This window comes from Pleurodeles waltl, chromosome 5 (assembly GCF_031143425.1).
Source record: "Pleurodeles waltl isolate 20211129_DDA chromosome 5, aPleWal1.hap1.20221129, whole genome shotgun sequence".
Lineage (NCBI taxonomy): Eukaryota > Metazoa > Chordata > Amphibia > Caudata > Salamandridae > Pleurodeles > Pleurodeles waltl.
In genome coordinates this window covers 424,556,930-424,569,464 of record NC_090444.1, presented here as the reverse complement: position 1 = coordinate 424,569,464, position 12,535 = coordinate 424,556,930, and the positions used below count along the sequence as shown (strand labels likewise).

General features: G+C 46.7%; 1 protein-coding gene across 2 annotated transcripts in view; it reads left to right on the top strand.

Annotated features, from left to right (window-relative positions):
- Positions 1-12,535, top strand: part of EML6 (EMAP like 6) — an 854,573-nt gene that overhangs the window by 345,322 nt on the left and 496,716 nt on the right. The window lies entirely within an intron of this gene.

Here is a 12,535-nt window from a genome sequence, read left to right as displayed (position 1 = left end):
CTGCGGGCCAAGGCGTGGGCTTGATGTAAAATGTTTCGCCATTCCTTTGTGGTCAAGGTGCGCTCACATTCCACCTCCCACATCCGCTGTGCTGGTGATGGCAGGAGTGCTTGGGGCATTTTGAGGAAGGAATAGATGCCAGAAAGGATACACTTGTCAGAAAAGTGGGTCAGAAGCCATTTCTCAAAGGCCGTAAGTGGCCTGTCTGCATCTGGACATACTAGTGGGCCAGGCACCCAGTGCCAGATAGCGGTGTATTGTTAAAAGGCGGAAGCTGATAGCTCACAATCATGTTGGAGCTGAGTGAAGCCCATAAGGCCATTTTCTTTAAATAGATTGCCCACCCTCTTGCAGTTGGCTTCCTACCACACCACTGTATAAAGGAGTAGTCCCATAGTGCTGGGGGGGGTGGATCCGGATCCCTATAATGGGCATCTGTGGGGAGATGGGAGTGGACAATGTCCCCCGGACTCCTACCATGTCCCAAACTCCCATTGTAGGGCGAATGACAGGTGAACTATATACTCCCAGAGGTTGGTGCTGTTTCTGGAACTAGGGCTGTTTGCAAATGTGGATGCCGGCAACTGCCTGGTCAATATAGCACCAGTACTTTTCGGCATTAGGTCTAGAGCATTCTACCATGCAATGCAACTGCGCTGTCTGATAGTAGCATAGGAAGTGGGGGATGCCTATTCCACTCTCCGACCTTGGTAAATAAGCCAGTTTCTCGCTATGCATGCTTTTTTCACTTCCCAAATAAAGTCTTCAATAAGACTTTGTAGTTTATCCAGTACACATGGTTGGAGAGGGTATGTCTCAATAATACAAAGAATCTCAGACAGTAAAAGTCACTTTAACAGCGGCCAGTCGCCCCAGCCAGGAGAGGCCATACCCTTTCCACTTGGAGAGATCGGTGCAGGCAGTATCTATAGGAAACTGGCCTGGTGTGTGGTGAATACCTAAGATATTAACACCTTATACCAGGTCCAGATATCCCCTTATTAGTGAAGTGTAGCCAGTGTCTAGAAGCCAGGCTCTCTAGATGTAGCAGTGGATGAGCAGCCAAGACTTATCTAGGATACACGAAAAGCTAATGCAATACCACACAGCACTTACACACATGAAAGAACCACACAGTGTCACAACACTAAATTGTAATTTATTTTAGTTACACAAATACTAAATTACTAGATAGGCAATTCTCCAATAGTAGGTAAGTGAACACATTAGTGTATGTACAGTAGCAATTGGAAACAGACATAAGAAGTAATGGAAAACAGTGAAAAGCAATAGGTATTACTAAAGGCTGGGGGGGGGAACCAAACTATATACTAAAAAAAAAAATGGGATGCAGAGGTCGGGTCCCCAACCAAGGAAGTTGAATCAGTAGAGGGGAACAGGAGGAACTAGGAAACCCCAAAGGTAAGTACCAGAGTGCTGCCAGCGACCAGGAGGAAAGAGGTAAGTTACTGGTTCTACCTAAACCAACCCACAGGACTTCACAGAAGCATATTGCAAGACCCAGACAAGACTGCAAGAAACTAAAGGTGGATCCTGAAGAAGAAGACCGGGAAAAGATGGGGAACAAGTCCAGTTCACGTTGGAGTGTCTAGTCGTGGCAGGAGCCACGCCCACTCGCCTGTGGATGAGAGAGTTAGTCGACGGTGAGACGAAGACCCTCAGCAATGCAGCACTGGAGCAGGTGAAGAGTTCCTGGATGATGAAGTTAACGTCCCACGCCTGGTGAAGGATTGCAGTCAGTCGGTGGTGTGGAAAAATGACCAACAAGCATTGACAAAGACAAATGTTACAGTTGATGTATAAGTGGAGTTGCTTGAGACCAGCAAGGTATAATGGGGACTCAACCCATGGGGAGAGTCCCAGGCAACCCTCAGCATGCAGAGAGTCCAAACAAGAAGAGGTAGCCCCCACAGAAGACCCACAGGCAAGGGGCCTAAGAGTCGCTGAGAGGCCCACACAGCACACCTGAGAAGAGGTCCCACGTCACAGGAGAAGCACACAGAGGCCTGTGCATCACAGGGAAAAGTGCTAGAGGCTGGAGCTACACAGAGCCTGAAGATCCTGTGGAGGAGATGTCAACAAGCCTTAGTAGCTGCAAGATAAGCAGTGCACGGAGGTGCTGTCCTGCCTGGGAAGGCAAGGGCCTACCTTCACAAAAGTTGGGCAGCTGGCAGAGAGGACCAAGGGGACCACTCCAGACTACCATGCGTGATGCAGGATCCACGCAGCTCAGGATAGAGGAGATCCACACAGCCAGTCGTCATTGCAGTTAGTGCCTGCGAATGCAGGGAAGTGACTCGTTGCACAGCTGGGGATATGTTGCAATTGCTTGAAAGAGCCGGAGAACCAATGTTGCAAGCCGAGGTTGTCGCTGTTGCTGCAGGTCCCTGTGAAGTCCAGTTGCAGTTTTCAGAGGCCAGAAGTCGAGGTAAATGTTGCAGAAGATTCCTGCTGTAGTCTTGCATGTCGAGTCTGAGGACTCACCCAAGAGGAAGACCCTAAATAGCCCTGGAAGGGGGATTAGTCACCTAGCCAGGTGACCACCTATCAGGAGGGGTCCTGACATCACCTGCATGACCTGGCCGCTCAGATGCTCCCAGAAGCCTCTGCCCACCATGTATTCAAGATAGCAGAATCAAGGGACTATCTGGAGGAGCTCTGGGCACCACCCCTGGGGAGGTGATGGACAGGGGAGTGGTCACTCCCCTTTCCAATGTCCAGTTTCACGCAAGAGCAGGGACTGGAGGTCCCTGAACCGGTGGAGACTGGTTTATGCAAGGAGGGCACCAAATGTGCCCTTTAAAGCATACCAGTGGCTTGGGGAAGCTACTCCTCCCAAGCCATGTAACACCTATTTCCAAAGGGAGAGGGTGTTGCCACCACATCCTTTGTTCTGCCTTCCTGCGCTTGAGCTGATCCAGCAGCAAGAGGGCAGAAACCCATCTGAGTAGTGGCAGTGCCTTGGGCTGCCCGGAAAAACCCAGAAAGCTGGTAGGAACAATGCTTGGGGTCCTCTAAAGAGCCTCCAGAGTGCATGGAATCATACAACCAATACTGGCAACAGTATTGGGGTATGATACCAAACATGCCCAGGTTCAAGAAGTCCAGGAAAATGGAGCTGGAGTTCGTGGGGGCACCTCTGCTCATGCAGGGGTGCCCTCACACACAGGTACCTGCTCTCTGGGTTTGGAGGCCCTCCATAGGGGTGACTAACAGTGACCTGGTGCAGTGACCTGTAGTGAAAAGGTGCTACACCTTTTCATGCAGGCTGCAATGGCAGGCCTGCAGACACATTTTACACATGCCCCCATGGGTGTCAAAGTACATGCTGCAGCCCATGGAGAACCCCTGGTGTCCCAATGCCCTGGGTACCATATTCTAGAGACTTATAAGGGGGCACCAGCATGCATATGTGAGGTGTTTGTGGTCCAAGCAACCAAGTTTAAAGGGAGAGAGCACAGTCATTGGGGTCCTGGTTAGCAGGATCCCAGTGCACACAATCAAAACACACTGTCAACAGGCAAAAATAGGGGGTAGCCATGCCAAAAAGAGGGTACTTTTCTACAGTCTCCAACAACGAGGTATTGTTATGGTCCGCAGTGTGTCTGGGTGTGCAGTGAAGTTGTAGGCCCAGGTATCCTATCCCCTATTGGGCCCAAACAAATGGGAATTGGTTTTCAAGTAGGGCTTGGTCGATTTTGGGAATAGTGAGATTCACTGCTGATGATTTCTGTCAATTTTTGTTGAAGCCACAATACAAGCCAAAGGCAGTCAGCTCACACATCACTGCTGGTAGTTAAGTAGGTGGGTTGGTTAGGACCAGCAAGTCCTCATCTGCATATAATGCAGCTTTATGTTTTCTGCCACCCATAGGTATGCTCATGATGTCTAGATTGCAGCATACCCATTCTGAAAAGGGTTCCATATATTGGGCGAATAGCACTGGTGACTGTGGAGAGGCCTGAAGGATGCCCTTAGAGATGCAAAAAGGCTGCGATAGGTGGCCACTGACTCACACCATCTCCTTGGGAGAGGCATAACTACATTGAATCCACAGTTGGAAACATGGACCAATGCCCAATTTTTCACATTCCAAGTGCAAATATTGCCTATGGACCCAATCGTAGACCTTCTCTCTGCAACTTTCGAAATGAGAAGTGCCCAGAGTGATGAGGTGCTTGTCATGAGCCTTTGGACACCAAATAATTGGGCGTAAGCAGCAGACCAGTGTACAGGTGGATGTAGAATGTGCTGCAGCTGCAGATACTTGTGGAATTGTGTTTCGGAATGGGAGAAGTGTCTTTGGATATCCTGAAAGGTGCCCTGCCCAGGCACACATCCCTGAGTGTGATAATACTGATCCTGTCCCATTTGGCAAACCCCAATAGGTGGACCATGTGCAAAAGGCAACAGCCCTGCAAGAGCGGGGCCCAGAGTGTCAATGTTTTCCCCCACCACATACTCCTGGACACCTCCCACCAAATCTGTAGGGCCACCCTGGTGACCTCATGGAGAGGGCTGGGGATTGGTTCATCATATAGGATCCCCATCGGTTGATGCAGTCAAAGAAGCAAGAGTTTAGTTCAGTAAGCTGGGTTGCCCCATCCTCCGATTAGCCAATCATTGAGAACCAGTAAGTGTGTGGCTCTGTAGTAAAGCTGGAAGTCTGCCATGCCTAGACCTCTGACTTAGACTGACTTTCTCTGCTTGTCATGAGTTACATGTGGAGGGCGGCAGAACCAGATGAAGGAGCGAAACATGGAGGCCAGGCTGCAAAAGCAGGGTTCTGGGCCATGAAAGGGAAGGTATTAAAGGACATAGAGATACTTGGGTACTTGGGAATATCACCATTTTAACTATGACCACTTTCTCGGTGATCTGCAGAGCCAACGTCCCTCCGCTTTGGCGGTCTGTCTTTGTCTGCCAATTTATGAAGTTAAAATTGAGTTTCCATATCTCAGCAGGATTTCTAGTAAAGTGGACCCAAAGATATTTAAAACTGGTGGTGCAGAGCGGCACTGGCACTTACCACAGTGGCTCCCCACCCCCCTCTGAGTGGAACCATGAGGGATTTTCTCAGATTGTTCATATAAGGCCAGATTTCCATACAATAGGGACCTGAAGTTTGAAGAGAGGGGAAGCAGGATATAATCCGCGTATAGCGCTCTTCTATCTTCCATGCCCACTGACCACTCCAAACCTGCCACCTGGGCATCACAGCGTATCAGTCATGCAAGGGGCTCAATCACAAGAGCGAAAAGAAGCAATTATAATGGGAAAAAATGTTACAGGACCCCATTCACCACAGTCCGTGCCTGCAGTTTGGAGCACTAAGTGCCAAGAAACCTGTGAAACCTGGGACCCAGCCCCACCTTTCCCACACTCTGGCCAGAAAGGACCAGTCAGCTATGTCAAAGACCTTTCCAAAGTCTAGAAGTAGACGAGAGAGGGGTCCCTTCAGGTCTCCCATATGGGCCATAGACAAATGAAGCCCATGGATACTGTGCCCGGTACCGTATTCCACATGAAGCCGCAATGATCCGGATAAATCAGTTTGTTGAGAAATGGGCAGAGCCTGTTGGAAAGGAGCCTGGCAAATATTTTAACCTCTGCGTTGATCAGGGAAATGGCCCTCCCTATGTATGTATGACCACGATGGTGGGCATATCAATGTTGGAGGAAAATCTCCACTTCACCACAACCAGAAGATGTGATGCCATCTGGGCAGAACTCCTACAATAGTACTCAGTATGGAAGCTGTCAGGGCCCGATGTCTTACCAGACTTCAGGTCATGGATTGAGGATGTAATTTCATTCTCTGTAATATGGTCATCAAGGACTGCCCGATCTGTTGGGGGGTGCTGGCGTTGATGAGGTGGGCATTCTCCAGTGGGCATTAAGCGATTCATAAAATACAGCGAAGGCTGAGACAGTGCCACTGGATGTAATGGCTGGGGGTCGGGATTTTCACAGATATCTGAGATCCTATGGGACATCATGCTCCTGGTGACTAGCCAGTACAGCAGCTTTCTGGACTTATCGCTATACTCATAGACCCTCTGGGTGGAGGCCATCCAACAATGGCGGGCCTCTTTCAATGCAATTTGACAGAGGGCCTCCTTTGCTTTCATCAGCTGATGGTTAAGGATCTCGGTCGGGAATGCTCTACGTCTGTGCTTGAGATCCAGCATGGGGATCTCAAGAGTGACCAGGGCTCCTGCCTTCTCCCAATCAACCTTTTGAACCTGACCCATGGCGATCTCTCTAAAGGTGCCCTGCCTGCTGTCCAGAGGATGCTTGGAGAGCCTGCTGTATCCTTGTTGAATAGGACTTAGCAATCTAATTCTAGGGAGTAGAGCTATGCGCAGTTTTCACTGTGGAGGCACCAGGCATTGAGATGGCCACGTGCCACAACCGCTGCCCCCCAGCACCACCATCACCAGAGAGTGGTCCAGTATCCCACTAGGGTGTATGTCTACCGAGGTGACCTGCAGCAGGAAGGCCACGGGGTGGAGCAAGAGATCTATACGTGAAAGCGATTTGTGTGATGCCCCTGTATGAGTGTATTCCCTCTCATAGGGAGGCCAGGTTCTCCAGCTATCACACAGCCTATGGTCTGCATCCAGTCCCTTAGTTTAGCAGCATGCAACAGGTGTCTGCCGTTGGAGTACCCAAGACATCTAAGTTCTTGGGTTCACCTCAGAGTGGTGTTAAAGCCTCCCCAGTCACCATTGTACCTTGTGACATCTTGAAGAGAAGTCAAGTCAGGAAGGCCAGGGTCTCTGTATGCAGGTGGGGTGAAATGTATACGCTGAGGAAGTCATAATGCTTCCCTTCGAAAAGGCTCCCCTATCTACCCAGGGGGTCAGCCATAGTGGCCGTCACTGAGAGGGTCAGGCTCCTGTGAAGAAGAATCATCACCTCAGGGATCCTCGAGCAAAGTCTGTGTGGTAAATCCTATCATAGCCATAGCATTGGAGGAAAGGGTAGTGTGACCCCGGCAAGTGGGTATCTTGAAGCATCAGGATAAGGGGCCTGTACATTTTGTGTATTAGAGGACGGCTATCTGCTTAATGCGGTCCAGCAGATAGTTCAAATTCCATGACATAAGCAGATTGATCACTTAGATTATTGTGGACAGAAGTGTAAGTAGAGTGTGTGTATCCCAGTTGACAGAGCGAGAACATGCCCCTGTCTCCCAGTAGTGTCATGGGTTATATCACAAATGAGGGTGGTGCTAAATAAGTATAAACAAATTACAGTACCCAAATTCCCCCTCGCTCCTCACCTTCCCATACTTGCCTACCATAATCTGTCGCCTGAACATTTCCCCGAGTACATCTAAACAGTCAAACCATTGATGGGTGGGTAGTGTGGAGCTCCTTCTATGGATGAATCCGCTGTGCAAATGTATTCAGTGCCTGTTAATCAAGGCCATAGGCTCCCCCTCTTAGATCTCACCGGTCGGGAGTCACATCAGTACTCTCCCTACGAAAGGGAACCCCCCCGTCCGGGAGGATAGGGTGATCTGGTGTATTGCGGCTGTCGGAATCAGAGGATCTCGACCATCTCCTGGTGTGAGTACGGTGTCTCGGGGTTCATGGCATCCTGGGTCTGCAGGTCCCCCACCCAGGCCAGTCAGGCTCCCATCTGGGTCCCAAGAAATGGCGCCCCTGGCACCATAATATCCCGGTGTTTCATTGTCCATTCCTAGGCCATCTCCAGGTTATTAAAGAAATGTGTGCGGTGATGGAAAATCACTTAAAGGCATGCAGGATAATTCAGCATGCATTGGACGTTCAGTTCTCTGAATTTTTGCTTGACCTTGTTAAATGATTTCCTTTGCAGGTAGGTTAGGCTAGAGTAGTCGGGAAAGATCATGACGTGAGGATTGAAACTGTAGAGGCTCTGCTTTGCATGCTTCTAGCAGGATAGCATCCTTCTTGCGGTAGTTAAGCATCCTGGAAATCAACGGCCACGACAGGGCCCCAAGAAGGTGCAGGCGGGCAGGGAGCCAGGCGCACACTCCAGCACAAACCATGGCAACAGTGTATTGTATAGTAAATGTTTATTTCGCAATCAAGCTCATAAAACATGCAATAAAAATATAAAAACACTCATAAATAGGTGTTAATGTTAAAACAAAGTACGTAGCAGCAGTTCATTTTGTTACATTTATCTTCAATGCACTATATTATAAAACCACTAGTGGAAAATAAAAAGAAATACATACTATTTGTTATGGTTATGTAAAATAATGTTGCATGGATTAATGGGACAATAGCTTTGCTAAAGGGCCTCCTGCCCAGGGTAATACAAATTGGCCTAAGCCATGACCTCCTAGGTTTGATATATGCCGGACAAAAGAATAGTACATGGTCAACATCATCAATACAGTTGGTGCAAAATAGACGGTTTAGGAATTTAGGTCTATTGGGGTCCCATTTGTGGGTGAATTTATTCACAAGCAGTGTGCCTTCTCTGAGTTTTATGAGTAGGGTAGGGGAGCTAGTGGTGGTACAAAAGCATGCCCTTACATTAAGGTGGTGTTGTTGTGTAGCCATTTTAGCTATAGTTTTATACACGTTATTTTAGCAAACTAGGCCTGCCGCTGTGTACTTTAACTGAGATATATTTTACTCAGCTTTGTTTTAATATTTTAACAATAGCCACATTTGTGGTCTTGTTTTATTTTCTTTATCTAGCTTTTCTTTGCCATTTCTTTCACTCTGTGCTTTTCTCAAGGCTGCAGTAAGATAGATTGCCGGCAAAAGTGGCACGTTTTGTTTCTAATGTGCACAGAAACATACACACTCTTACGTGGGAATCCTTTCTTGGAACATCAGCTGTTTTATTATAAAAACACATGTACATTAGAGAGAGATTCCAGCCAGATGACCATGACTGTATGCTGATTGCTGGGTGTTTTGCTGCAGCTGCTTAAGTAAACTACAGGCCTCTCGCTCAGGTATGAGGGATGATGTCTTCCCAGGGGAAGGGCAGAATTAGAGCTTAACATGCTGTGCTCTTACTTAGCCTAGGTAGTAACTATTCCGAACGATCTTAGTGACAATATGGTAGCGCTATTTTTATGTTTCACTCTCCTTGTCACAATTTCAATCCTGTCATGCTTCATTGTCCTAGTTATTGCAATACATGCTTTATTATCTAAGATGCAGTTAATTTAATAAAACCTTATTGAACTATACTCTCCATATGACTGTCCTTGCATATGTGAAACTAATGTAACTGAGCGAAACGGATGAGATCTGAGTGACCACGATTTCCCTGAGGAGTCATTTGTCATGCGCTCGGTCGCCCAATCATCCCTGCTCTTGAGTAGAGATGAGGCACTGCTAGTTAGCCGGAACAAAACCCGGATTAGGCCAACAGGTGTCACCTGTAGTGGGTACAGACTCAGTCCCGCACAGTACAAGTGATCCTGCCGCCCGAATCCAGTAGTCTCATTAGGATGAGGACCTACGCGACATGTCGCCACCAACGTTTGGTCAGGCTCTAATTTTCGTGTCCTCCTGAGTATCTGTGTCTCACTGCAAGACACCTCAGTACTATATACAGAGACGTCCATGGTGGTATTGAGGATTTTCCTCCTCCGCTAAGTAGGGAGTACCTAACTAACGTTGTAGGTTGTACAAGCTTGAACCCTAAAAGGATAATCCCCATTTGGTGTGCTTATCTCTGAACAAAAATTACCATTCATCATGGCGAACCCGCAACTGGTAGCAATTGCAGTCAATATGCGACCACCCCTTACTGCACATTTATTGGCACATGGCCTAATGGCCCAGGGGGGTCCTGTTACATTTGTTGTTGAGGCTCATCCAGCATATAGAACAGAAATTTTCTATTCCTGGGTCACATTTCCAGCAGCTGATGGGAACACAAATACATTTCATCACTATACACCTATAAACATACCTGCACAATATAGAACATATGCATATCTAGAAATACCTGTATCTTATCAAGAACATAACAATTGGCTTGATGGCACCCTACCACATACAATTCTACACGTTAGGTTAGGTCCTCTAGGTAATGATGGTCCTACCTGGCCTTTATTAGCCATATATACACCGCACCCTGATGCAGCAACCTTGACAGTAGCAGAAGTCCACCACCTATATACTGAGCTTACGGCAATATACAGACAGTTAGAAAAGTTTGTAATGCAAACATTAAATACAAACCTACCACGTGCTGCCCAGGCGCAACCACATGCAGTAACGCCAGGCATTAATCCTGAGACTGTACATTAGATGATGGGTAAAGCTCCTGCCAAACGAAAAGAGATTCAGTTTTGGTTAGCTCAAAAAAAAAATGCACTGGAAGCAGTATTTCCCCATATGGACCTCAGGGTAAGCGTAGAGTATTAACTATGTGCTTGCCATTTGGGATGGTTCCCACAGTAGATAACTGAAATACTAATAAAGATTCTACCAACAAGGTTCCTTAGGGTTCTACAAAACGCTGGGATAAAAAAAAACAAATACCTAAAAAAGAAAGGGGAGAATCTCTGTATATGGAGACCCCACAAAATAGATATCATCTCAGAAATAGAGATAAATATATAAAAGTCTGACAGATATCAATATACTGGTACACGCCAATGTTTATCCTTTCAGGACTCACCGGAAAAACACAGTGAAAGAGGTGAGTGGTCAGAGCGAAGAACAGAATACGTGAAACCGAGACAGGAATCACAACACTCTACAGAAGTTTCTGTTAAAAAAGAAGAGAAACTTACTGAACAAAAACCCCAATTCAAAAAGAAAAAAGTGGCAGCAGTTGCGATTGCCAGCATTTGTGATGCCCTCAAGAAGAGGGCTGTATTGAAGAACAAGAAGTGGGCACTAGCTCTGCTAGACAGCGCAGCACAGTTCACAATAGTTTGCCGGAATCTGTAAGAGCGTCTGGAGGTGAAAACAACTGATGACTTCTTACAAGTTGAAATTGCGGACATGCGCGTCTCCATGCCTGATAGGGTGTATAAAGTAACGTTACAGTTAGAAGGAGACATTAAACGCATAATACGCAATCTTTTGGGACCGCGTTGTAAACATATATGATATTCTACTGGCTGAAAGGGATTGGACACCTGAATTTGTCCGCACTTGCCCATATGAGGAAGATGTTATCAAACCTTCTTTCTCACCTCTCGTTCCCAACGTGCTTGCAGAATCCTACACCATTGATTGGCACAGGCACCCGCGTTATATCGAAACCACGTTGGGTGGGATAAAGATTTCCCCTATCATGTAAATCCAATTGAAAATCAACCCCAATTTCCAATAAAACATGATGCTAAAGCACCCGTGAGGGAAATCCTCACACTGGAGTACCAGAGCGTAATCCTTTATTCCCTGTAGCTAAACCGGACCATTCGTACAGAATAATCTTAGATTACAGGCACTTAAACAGTCATACACGCACATATGCTATACAAAACTCTCACAGCACTCATGAACAACATGGTGCGCATAAAATACAAAACTACACTGGACTTTCCCAATGTTTTTTTCTGCTAAACCATAGCGCCTGAGAGTAGAGACCTAATAAGTTTCAGCACACTAGGGTCCCAGAAAAATTCTGTTGTTTACCACATGGGTATAAGAACAGTCCAGGACTGTTTGCGGCTCGTGTGACTTCAATATTGCACGACATTGACCCTGAAGCTTTGTCCTAAGTAGATGATATCTATCTCACGAATTATGAATTACTGCACCATCAAAGACGGGTAACCCGCATTGCTGTGGGATTTGCCAAATTCAGCTATAAATTCAATTAAAAAAAAACTAAAATAGTCTTCCTTAGCGTCCTGTTTCTGGGATACGAACTATCAAGTGAAGGAAAAAGCCTAGCGCCACAATTCATAGAAAAATGCGCAGTTACACCCCCCCAAATACCATTGAAAAACTCTAATCCCTATTGGGTTTCCCAAATTTTGGCAGAACATGCATTCCAGATTACTCATCACTCATAAAACCTTAATACGTCCTGACTTTTCCAGTACATTTTGGAGAGTCGAACACATTAATATTCTCAGAGCTTTGCAACAAGACATTCTTGCAGCACAACACTTATACACACGGGACAACAAAAAATATCTGGTCATCAGAGTAATTGCTGGTGCCGTTGGTTTCACCTATGTAACATTCAATGAGGGTGAGAGTTCCGATCGCATACAAATCACATTTGTATTCAGCAGCTGAACAACGCTTTGGTCCCACTGAGAAAATTCTCACTGCTGTTCAGACGCTGTCATTAAAGAAAGACCACTAGCCCAGGGGAAACGCATTATTGTCGTAACTCGAATTCAAGCCCTTGAGGCTGTTACCAAAGCCAGCATTCCAAATGCTAAAGCATTACATCCATGTTGGATTCGATGTGCAACGTCGACTAAATTTTTGACCCAAAGTTACAAACTCAAGCATTTTTGCAATATGAACTAGAATACCCAGTTCCGCCAAATACATTTCCTATTGGTCAATAT